At 38.2% G+C, this 12,178-nt stretch overlaps 1 pseudogene; it reads right to left on the reverse strand.

Moving 5' to 3' along the window:
* Nucleotides 1-313: 313 nt before the first annotated feature.
* On the reverse strand, nt 314-2,204 carry LOC102905038 (Ig heavy chain V region 108A pseudogene; annotated as a pseudogene).
* Between the last annotated feature and the right edge of the window lie 9,974 nt (nt 2,205-12,178).

Raw genomic sequence — 12,178 nt, forward strand, 5'->3', positions numbered from 1 at the left:
TATTTAAGAGATATTTTTATCATAATGTATTGCTACAATTTGTACTATTTTAGTTTATTGAAAAGGAATCATGTCAAGGGAAGTGGTCACTAGTAAACAGCTGATCATGGTATGGTGCACTCTAACATTCCTGAATCAGCATCACTTTATTCTCTGATGTTCTTTTCAAAAGCTGACAAAGACCCTAAAAGATTGTAAAATGGCAGACTAATGGACACTCTGAATGATTATTTCTCAGCAAGTCTCCAGGCTGATCTTCTCTGTCATCTCAGTCCCAGGGCAGCTTTCTGCTCCCCCAGGGTTTCTGACACACTCAGGATGTGGGTTGCAACACTGTGTCTCTTGCACAATAATAGACCGCAGAGTCCTCAGATGTCAGGCTGCTGAGCTCCATGTAGGCTGTGCTGGAGGATTTGTCTACAGTCAGTTTGGCCTTGCCCTGGAACTTCTGATTGTAGTCAGTACCACCATTTGCATTAATAAATCCAATCCACTCCAGGCTTTGTCCAGGCCTCTGCTTCACCCAGTTTATACCATAGTTAGTGAAAGTATAGCCTGAAGCCTTGCAGGACAACTTCACTGAGGACCCAGGTTTCCCTAGCCCAGGACCAGACTGCTGCAGCTGGACCTGGGAGTGGACACCTGTGGAGAGAAAGGCAGAGTGGATGTCATTGTCACCTCAGTCCCTGTTCCTTCTTCAGGTTTGGAACTGGAAAGCCCCTTACCTGTAATTACTGACAGGAGGAAGAGAATAATCCAGCTCCATCCCATGGTGAGGATCTGTGTGCTCAGTGAGTGTGGAGAGGACACTGATCATATGTTGTTGAGGGGATTGTACATCCTTGTATTTACAACCATAGACTCAAGTAATTTGCATATTCATGATCAGGGCACTTCTTAGATAAGTACCTAGTCCTGGAGAAGAAAGAGGTAGAGAACACCTGGGTTAGGCAGCAGGATACTGAGGGCCAAGTACTAATACTCTCTGAGGAAATGTGTAATTTGCTCCTTCCCTGAGTCCTGTGCAGATACTGAGGATCTAAAATCAGGACCTATGCTTTTCATAGATGTGAGGCCTGACATAGTTTCTCCACTTTGTGACAAGTTTGTCAGATTGAATTACAGATGGTGGTTGTGATAATGGTGGTGGTGATGGGAAATTTAAAACCAGATAAGTTATGAGAATTTGCAACCTCCTTTCAGATACATGCAATTAATATTTGCCTTTCCAACAAATTGTATACTAAGAAACTCACCCAAACCACAAAAAGTAAATATACTTCAGAAATATTTGCACAACAATGATTATTGCAGCAACATCACATAACTAAATTACGGAAATAAACTATGTATCACTCAACAGAGGTTTTCATCAAGAAGATGTGTTTCCATAAACAACACAACAGAAGTTTTTTATCTCCAAGGAATATGGAAATTATATCAGTTATAGAAAAATGAATGCAGCTAGAAATTAGGTATTAAGAGCATCTCAGAAACACAGACATTAAATGAGACCCTCATTAGCAGTTCTTAGATACTACATACTTAGGTACAACTATGAATGCAAATACATGATGAAGTATAAGTGAAATTGTCTAGTAGAATAAGGTGAGGTAGGAGGGGAAGGAAAATGAAGAGTAGAGATTATGGGGGAAATATACACACTGTACAAAATACATGTGGAGGAAAATGGCTAACAATTGTAAAATTGTTATTTTTACATCCCATAATTTATAGTCTTTGAAATTTCAATCCATGTATAAAATATAGTATGATCATATGTACACCCACTATGTCCCATTGATTCCTCTTGGGACCATAGAATAGGTCTCACTCCCAACCTCCTGACCTCTCTGTTTAAATAACTAGCATCACAGTGAGTCCAGTCCGTTCCATTTATATACACATAGGTGCAGTCATTCACTCATATATAGGAAACCTTCCAAAGAAAATTGATTATGTTTTCCTCATCCATCATCAAATGCCAATAGATCCTCAGACTGTTGTGGGCCCTCGGGAGTTTCTCTCCATCCATGTTATAGTTTTGAAAATTCTTATACTATCTTTACTGGTGAGAACAGGGCAGCAGAGGCCATATGAATGATCTGGGAGTCCCCTCCACACCAACCTCATCTCTACTGGGGATTCTTGTCTCCACTGTGCCCCCTTTTGGTTCTGAGCTCACCTGCAGGTGGGTTTTTCATGGTTGACACTGAAGTTATGCTATCTCCCTTAGCAATAACATATTCCTGCAACTTTGGTCCTCATAGAGCTCATCTGCAGAGAGAAATGGTTGTTGTTTATCTGGAGATGCTGACTGGATGTTTCAGAGATTGATTTTAAGTTGTTTCTAGACTATCATCAGTGATCCTCTAAATGGTAGCCTCCTCCTTTCTGGGAACAGTTGGATTCTGCTCTAGCAGTTCTCTCTTGTAGTAATGTGACAACAGGAGAGAACAAAGTCTTGACTACCTTCTTCAGACTGTACCTGGGACAGAGCACCTGATGTCTGGGAATCACAATGAATCATAAGCTCAGATGTATATTCCATGTATCCATGTATGAATTCCTGAGAAATGCAGATAAAGGGGTCAACAGAAGAGTATAACCCACTGTGGTACTCACAGAAAAGTTAACAAGTCCAGAAAACTATAATCACATTAAGACGGAAGTAGAAATGAAGCAAATATATGCTGTGACTCAATCTGTTCCCCACACTGCACATGCAGTCATATAAAGGAATGAGGAGAGAGGGGAGATCTACTTGACAAGGATCCTCATGGTTGGCAGGATATGTGTACTTACATCATTTTATCTCTCCATGTCTACCTCTTCAGGTCCAGAGTCCACTTACTCTTGGATAAGGCATGTTTTCGTTGAGCTTTTCAGAAGCTGAATATTTTCATGAAAGAAAAATGGATTTGTACTATGCTCCCAGGAATGGGACAAGCCAAGAGCACTATGTAGGGATATGTGTGCATATGTGTTTAAATGTCACAAGTATAGCTTCAATTTTAAAACAAAAATAAATACAACATAAATTCAGGCTATTCATGTATATTTTGCTCTAATATCAGGTCATGAAACAGATGTACCTAACTAATGCTGTAGGATAGATGGATCAGGGACCAGTATGATGAATTCCTTATCTTCTATTTCTAGTCAGGACTGATATGATATCTTGTAGACTTGTAGTTCACAGGGAAATACCTTTTTCTCATTGTAGAGAAATACTTATCTGTGGTGATATTTTATTTGTGCTTTAATAAATTAAGCTTGTCTGGAGATCAGAGGAAAAACCCAGCCATCCTAAGTAAACAAAGAAGTCAGGCAATAGTAGCACATGCCTTTAATCCCATCACTTGGCATGCAGGGATCTGTCTGGATGTCTGTGATCTCAATGCTACACTGGAAACAGAGCCAGGTGTGGTGGCACATACCTTAAATTCCAACAGTAGTTAACCATGGAGGTATGGAGGTCTGTATAGACAGACAGGAAATGATAGAGGCAGCTGCCTGCCTAGACAGTCATCCAAAATTCCTCTGTAATTTTGGGGCATCCATCTTTAGCCATATAGGCAGAGAGTCTCTCAGTCACTTCTCTCTGTGTCCTGTAAAATGTCTGGCAGTCTCCTCTGTGAAGCAGGAACCTGAAGAAAAATTTTGCTTTGTTTTGGCAAAATTTATTGGTCACTTTTTCATGGGTCGTGCATGTCCAGTCTATACAACATCTTGTCAATCAGTCCTGACAAGAAGAGTTTCTCCCCCAAATGGCTATTTTTGCCAATAACATAAACTCCATATAGAGTATCTTCAATGACAGTCTTTCTCTTTGAAGTAAATCAGTGCTGCCAGGACAGACATGTCTCACTATCCAGAAAGTCTAAGTTTTTAAAACATTTTAAATGCCATATTCTGTAAGTCTTTGAAGTGTTTGGAGTTTACCTACCTAATTGAAATATACAGTTCTATACCTAAAAAGCTTAACTAGCATGATTATAAGCTTGATTATCTTGGGTGGCTAATAATATGCATTTCTTAATTATAAATTACAATTTCAAATGAGCTGCACAAACATAATACCTTAAACAAGAGTAGAAATATACATACAGTATAACACAATTAAATTTAAATTTGTATAAAAAACTAAAATCTATAGCAACATAAAATATTTATCCTATATTTCTATATCACTTATCCCTGCAATTCAGGGTGCTGAATGGTTTTATCTTGGCATTTCATAATCTCTGTTAGGCTAAATAATGTCTATAAAATCACATTTCATACTTTAGTGCATGGGATACTGATGCCCATCACAGGTTACGATGGAAAGGAGTACATGTCTACTTAAATAGTATGGAGACTATCTCCTCTTACAATATAATCCATTCACAAAATTCTGGGCCCTGTGAGAATATAAATAGATACTATGGGCTTATTCTCCTGACTTAAAGTAATAATAGGATTATAATATGTGCAGATCAGATGCAATAAATGTGCAAGTGAGCAGGAGTTTTCCTTGAATACATCATATATTGATTTCTATCTCCTTTTATGATTGTCCATTTACTATGTGGATTATTTACCCTTTTCCTCTGGCTGGAGCCTGTTTTCATTGATCTAAAACCCTCAGTAATTCCTCCTGTAACTGTGATGTATTTTACTCTTCTGAACACTACTTAAGGACCTGAGCACCACTTGTACAATTATTGAATCCCTCCATAGGGAGAATTCTGTCTGGAAAGAGCCTCATATCTGATTCTCATAGATTGATGCATAGGGTTTGCTCAGTGGTCAGATATCTAAGATGCAGGAAGATCCAGTTTAGAAGATGTTTCTAGACATCTCTGGAGTGTCCCCTCTGTAACTTACCTCTGAAGGAAGTTACAGACAACCTCTGCAGCCCATTCTTTTGGGAAAATGTCATGAATTGGCAACACTAACTACTAAACAGTCTTCAGCAAATCACTGAGGATGACTGTGACACCCATGTATCCCAAAGACTGGAGGAGAATGTCTTATGTCACTACATTCAGTGTTCTGTAACAGGCTGTGATTACAGGGCAGGGTATTGAGACTGGGAAAGACTATGAATGTGTAATCAGTGATCACTTCTTAATCTCAGAACCTATTCCTAAAAGCTGATAAATATGAACTCATTTGGTGAATAAACTTTGTTAATAAAAAATCAAGAGCAACACTGATCATCGCCTAGAAATTACACATTGATGTGAAGTGTGATCAAACATTTCTACTACAAAGTATTGACTCAATTATGGTAAACACATGCTCACATTGATATCAACAGGAGAATGTGTGGCTCAAGTTCACTAATTTAAAACCCCTGCTCTCTGAATCTTGCATGCAGGGTGTTCCAATCCGCAGTACTTAAGCACAAGCTTTTGACAAAGTCTTCAGGTTACTCATCCTGCTCCTCTCTTCCCCATCTTCCTGCTCCTTCAGTGTTTCTGACACACTTCAGATGTATTCTTGTCACTGTTCTTTGTACAGTAATAGATGGAAGAGCCTCAGATGTCAGGCTGCTGAGCTCCTTGTAGACTGTGTTGGATATTGTGTCTGTACCTTGTGTGGCTCTGTCCTGGAACTTATGTGTGTAGTTTCTTTGGCCAGTCCTTGGGAGTATCCATCTAATCCTTTCTGGCTCAGGTCTAGGTTCTGCTTTACCCAATTTATATAGCAAATGGGAAAGATATCTGAGTCTAAGTTCTTACAGGAAAACTTTACTGAATCTCCAGGAATCTTCATCCAACACAAGACTGCCTCAGCTGAACCTAGGAGTGGATATCACTTGTAGACAGGATGCTCAATCACTTTAGTCTCTGGCTCCCCATCAGCCCTTCTCCTAGTAATGCACTTACCTATAGCTGCTGCCACCAGGAAGAGGATGATCTGACCTCAGTCCACAGTGAGAACCTGTATGCTCACAGACTGTGGACACATGAGGACTAATGTGGTGCTGCTGGATGTGTGGATATCCTTGTATTTACTACCACAAATTTTGTGGTTCACGTAATCTTGGGGAATGGTATTTCTCAGATCAAGACCTTAATCTTTTTGAGACAGAACAGGGAGAGTTTTAGTATGTTAGTCAGTGGGAGGATGAGATACAAGAATGAAACCTGTCTGGGGAAACACATTTCCTGCTTCATCCTGGTACCTGTGTGGACAGAGCTCTTCCATCCCATCAAGAATCCAGTCAACTCATCAGTCTTCAATAAAGTGAACCACACATCAAAGGTTCAAGCATCACCTGAAACTCCTTAGGGTCAACTATATTTGTGATGCTGAGACTTTGCATTGACATTCTTGCCCCCATCAGACACTGGCACAGAGCTTTGGAGGCTTCTGTCCATTCTATACCAGTGATCAGCAGGTGAACACCCCTGATATAAGCTGGAAACTCCTGGGACACTTTTTCCCATAATGTTGCTGAGGGTCCTGGAGTTCAAATACCCTTAACCTTTACCAATAAGTCTTCAATAAACAAGTATTCTATCGAACAGCAGTAGGAATCTGTTCTGGATTTTAGAGACATCACTATGGATTTTATTTTATTTAACAAATAACCTCTGCAGTGTTGTAGCATGGAGATTTCACATGTCAACTAACCATGGTCTCTGACTGTAATGAGACTGGCAATGAAGTCCCAGACTATAGCATGAATCTTAAAGAGGCTTATTAATAAAATCAAACCTGAAGCCAGGTATTGGGGTGAATGCTGGAAGATCAGAGAAGCAGAATAGCCACAGCAACCTCACCTCGCCAATTCCTCAGCTGATCCTTTTTCTTGAGACTGGACATTTCTGAGTCTTCACCTAAATGAATCTCAGCTGAACTGCTACTCAAAAGCCTGAAACTTAACCAGGCTATTTCATGGTTTTCACGCCTTATATACCTTTCAGCTTTCTGCCCTTACTTCCGGAGATTAAAGGTTCACTTCTTGGAATTAAAGGTGTGAGTCACCATGCCTAGCTGTTTCCAGTGTGGCCTTGACCTCACAGAGATCCAGATGGATCTCTGCCTCTAGAATGCTAGCATTAAAGGTGTGAGTGCCAATATTTTATGGCCTCTATATCTAGTGACTGTTCTGTTCTCTGACCCCAGATAAGTTTATTAGGGTGCACAATATTTTGGGCAACACAATACCATGACATCCCCCCTTTTTGTCTAAAATTTTTTAAAAAAGCTTATAAAGGATACAAGAAAAACTAACCAATAAGTATATATAATATATACAGTCAAGAATTACATTAACGGATGTAGCATGAATCTTAAAAGTTCTTATTAATAAAATCAAACCTGAGCCAGGTATCGGGGTGAACTGGAAGATCAGAGAACCAGAACAAGCCACAGCTAACCTCTCCTGGGCAACTTCTCAGCTGGTCTTGTTTCCTCAGAAGCATGAGGATGCTTCTGTGTCCTCATCTGTAGATGTAACCAACCGTCTTATTAAATAAGAAACACAGAAACAATGTAAAAGAGAAAGCCGAGAGGTCAGAGCTCAGAGCTAAAATCTCACCCTTCCTCCTGCTGTCCCAGCTTCGCGAAAAGAGACCTACTTCCTGTCGGTTCGTATTTTTAAAGTATGTTGTTCTGCCTTCTCATTGGTTGTAAACCCAAACACATGACTGCCTCGTCACTGTCTGAATGTACAGCCCCCTAGGTCTTAAAGGCATATGTCTCCAATGCTGGCTGTATCCCTGAATACACAGAGATCTTATGGGATTAAAGGCGTGTGCCGCCACCGCCACACTCTTGCTATGGCTCTAATGGCTCTGACCCTGAACACACAGATATCTATGGGATTAAAGGCGTGTGCCACCACCGCCACACTCTTGCTATGGCTCTAATAGCTCTGACTCCCAGACAACTTTATTTATTAACATACAATCAAAATAATAATTCAGTACAATTAGATTATCACCACATTTCCCCTTTTCTATTTTAATAAAAAGAAAAAGAAAGCAAAAGGTTATAACTAACAAAAGAAAAACTATATACAAAAGTACAATAACTATATACAATATATACAAGTAATAAATACCTAAACAGGTATTTGACAAATCAGAGAAAATAATTCCATTATCTATCCTATTTTGGTAAATCCAAGATGTATCTAATGCACTTTCTATCCTAATTAATTTTCAACTATAACTAACTAATCTTCAACCATAACTAACTAATCTTCAACTCCCTCAGAGACCCAAGAAGGGAATAATAGTAGCTAACAAAAATAAAAACAGGAAGTGCATGCAAGCAACTTCCAAAAAATTTTGTGAGTTGACAGAAACAGCCAGCTGCCTGGGCAGTCACCTGAGGTTTCTCCGCAGTGTTGGGGTATCATCTTCAGCCTATAGGCTTAGTGTATCTGACAGACTCATTTGTGAAGTAGGATGTACACAAGGTCAACAGTTCAACCTCACATTGGGTGAGAGCAGTCCACGTACCAGAAACACCTGAATTCCACTAGTGTCCTGTCATGATTCAGGATTTTAAATTCTGGAAATTGTTGACAGTTTTTTAATTCAGCTGTCCATTCTTCTTGGCTGTGTATATATGGCTTCATCTCAGCATCCCCTTCTTCTCCACATCCCTCTATTAAATGCCAGTCTACTTTTGAGAGGCATGAGCTTTCAGCTGCTGTTCCATTGTACAACAGAATCCATCGGCCCTCTGCCTGTTAAGCTGCCTTCGAAGAAAAGGGCACCGTACCTTTTCCGGATGCGAAGGCCACTTCAGGGATGGGGCCATATTGTCCTGGCCTCAGAAGATGCCTTTTGATAAAGCCATAACCACACTTGTTTTGGCAAGAATCAGTAGTCCCTTGTTTCATGATCTGTCTGTCCATTTTGTCCTGTTGATTCGAGGATACTTTGTTGTCCAGTGGCTAACTTTTGCCAGAATGAAAGTTGACTCCATATGCAGTTTCTTCAATGCCCATATTTTCTCTAAAGTAGATTGGTACTGCCAGGAGCCGACATGTCTCAAAAAAGAAAAATTTTCTAAGTTATTAAAACATTTTAAATGCCATATTCTGTAGATCTCTGAAGGGTTTGAAGATGACCTGTCTAAAACATCTCTGCTCAATTTTTAAAACATATCTAATATGACTACAAGTTCTATAATAATGTCTAACTACTAGCTTTCATTTCTTTATATCCTAATAGTTGATAATAATAACATTCAAGGATCAGAAATTTGCATTACATTGTTAAATGGATGGAATAAATACAATTAGAAATATACATATAGCATTTTCTAACAATATCAGTTTCAAATTTGTGTACAATATAAAACAATTCAATCCAATGTAAAGTATTTAAAACTAGTAATTGTCTTTTTCTTTTCTTTCTTTCTCTTTTTTTTTTTTAAACAAGAACCTTAAATCTAATCTCCTTTGCTTAGCCTTTTTCCTAACCCTTGACAATAACTTGTAACCAACCCCCCTAAATACTGAAAATTATCCCAGACCCAAAACCCATTAAAAAGACCAAAAAACCACCCGCCCCACACCACCTCTTTGGGAATGTGGGCATCGTATTCTTAAAATTGCTTCCTGCTGGGTATGGGCGAAGTTTTCTTTATCCTGAAAGAAAAATTTTAGGTTAATTGTCAAATTCTAGGAGAGGTAACTATATCCTTCATTATCCAGTCTGTGTATAATGCCAAAGTTGAGGGTTTATCTCAAGTCCTTATTCAAGTAGTTTTTGAGACTGGATCATCTCAGCTAGTCATCTCAAATTTGCTCTGAGCACCTTGTAGTTCAAAGCTGATCTGTGGATGATGTTTGTCAGCTTAATGATATTATTATTGTCCACGTGGAATTGTTGTTGTTGTGGGGCCCCATCTTCTTTCTGGAGACTTCAGTTGATGTTAGGCCTGGCCATGATTTCCTGCAGAAAACTGATAAGAGACTCGAACACAAAAACATATATATGCAGCTAGCCTTTTTTCTAGAATTAGTTAGTACTCTATGTGACCATTCATATCTTAACAAAGTTTAAAATGTATATATATATATATATATTAATCTTGTAAATTTTGATATAAAATTTATACTTTGAGAACAGTTTAAAGAATCAGAATAGAATCAAAGAGTTGAGATTAGTAATAGAATAGTCCCTTAATTAATTTTGCTTTTGTCCTGTACCATAGCAGAAGATGGCTCTTATTCTGGCATGATACAGGGAGTTTGCATTTTCCTTTTAACAACATGCTTGATTTTAAAGAAGGAGAGAGCCATTCTCCAACTCCAAAGTCAGCTTTAAATTTTAATTGAACTGGGACTATTAGAAAACCAAGAGTGTTAAATCTTTAGAGAAAAGCAGAAACAAACATTTAGGAAGACATAAAATTTTTTTAGATAATATATACCCATACACCGTTTCACTCTGTTTCTTGGGATAGATGATTTGTCCCTTTTCTTCAGTTGTCTCATTTGTCCAGTGTTCTTCAGATTCCTTAACCTTCATTCTCCTAAAAGACAAAAACAAAAACCTTTCCCCAAGACTAATTTTGGGGATGTTTCCTTTTGACAAGTTATTATCTGATTAAATGAAAAGGCATGTGTTATTGATACAAGTTAGTTTAAATTGGATGTTCATGCTGGTTGATGAACTATCACCTCCTCTAATTAAGAGGTCTCTCTTGTTCAAATCGAACCTTTATCAATTTTGATGGTACCCACAGCTTATCTTCTCCTGTAGAAACAAAAGCAAAACCACGTCCCCAATGTAATACATACCCTGGTTTCCATTCTGAGGTCAGCACATCCTTAAAGTATATAGGCTGATTTAATTCTGTAGTTTTTTCTATTATCCAATGTCTCTCTGCAGCTGTTGTTCCTTTCTCATTGGCATTCAGAAAATTCAAAGTTAGAAGAGCATTATGCAGTCTATTTCTGGGGGTTTTTGTTACCCATTTCTGTTTATTTAGCATATCCTTTAGAGTTCTGTTTGATCTTTCTATAACTGCTTGACCTGTAGGATTATGTGGTATGCCTGTAATATGCTTTATATTGTAATAAGCAAAAAACTGTTTCATTTTAACAGAGACATATGATGGAGCATTGTCAGTTTTGATTTGTGCAGGTATACCCATGATGGCCATAACTTCTAGCAAATGAGTGATTACAGAATCAGCTTTTTCAGAACTCAAAGCAGTTGCCCATTGAAATCCTGAATAAGTATCGATAGTGTGGTGTACATATTTCAATTTTCCAAATTCTGCAAAGTGAAACACGTCCATCTGCCAGATTTCATTTCTCTGAGTACCCTTTGGGTTACATCCTGCTGGTAATGGCGTCTGATTGTAGAAGGAACAAGTAGGACATTTCTTTATTATTTCTTTGGCTTGTTGCCAGGTTATGGAAAAATCCTTTTTTAAACCTTTACTATTAACGTGATGTTTTTTATGAAATTCTGAGGCCTCCAGCACATTTCCTATCAATAATTTATCAATCTCTTCATTGCCTTGTGCTAGAGGGCCTGGCAGACCAGTATGGGATCGAATGTGAGTTATATATAAAGGATGATTCCTTTTCCTGATTGTATCTTGTAATTGAATAAATAGTGAAGTTAATTCTGAAGCATCAGGGATAAATTCTGCAGTCTCAATATGTAACACCACTCTTTCAGCATACTGAGAGTCAGTTACTATGTTGAGAGGTTCTGAAAAATCCATTAATACCAACAGAATAGCATACAATTCTGATTTTTGCACTGAATTATACGGACTTTGAACCACTTTACTTAAATTTTCTGATTTGTAACCTGCCTTTCCTTCTTTGTTGACATCTGTATAAAATGTACGAACTCCAGATATGGGTTTTTGCCGTACAATTCGAGGCAAGATCCATTCAGCTCTCTTTATAAGATCAATTCTATTGCTTTTGGGATATTTGCTGTTAATTTCTCCCAAAAAATTACTGCAAGCTCTTTGCCAAGGTTCACTTTCTGTCCATAATTTTTCAATGTCCTCCTTAGTTAATGGTACGACAATTTCTGCTGGGTCTATGCCTGCTAATTGACGAAGTCTCATTTTTCCTTTGTAAATCAAGTCAGAGATTTTTTCCACATAAGTTTTTAATTTTTTATTTGGTTTATTTGGTAAAAATATCCATTCCAATATAATATCTTCCCTCTGCATTAATATTCCA

Source organism: Peromyscus maniculatus, chromosome 14, assembly GCF_049852395.1.
Source record: "Peromyscus maniculatus bairdii isolate BWxNUB_F1_BW_parent chromosome 14, HU_Pman_BW_mat_3.1, whole genome shotgun sequence".
Lineage (NCBI taxonomy): Eukaryota > Metazoa > Chordata > Mammalia > Rodentia > Cricetidae > Peromyscus > Peromyscus maniculatus.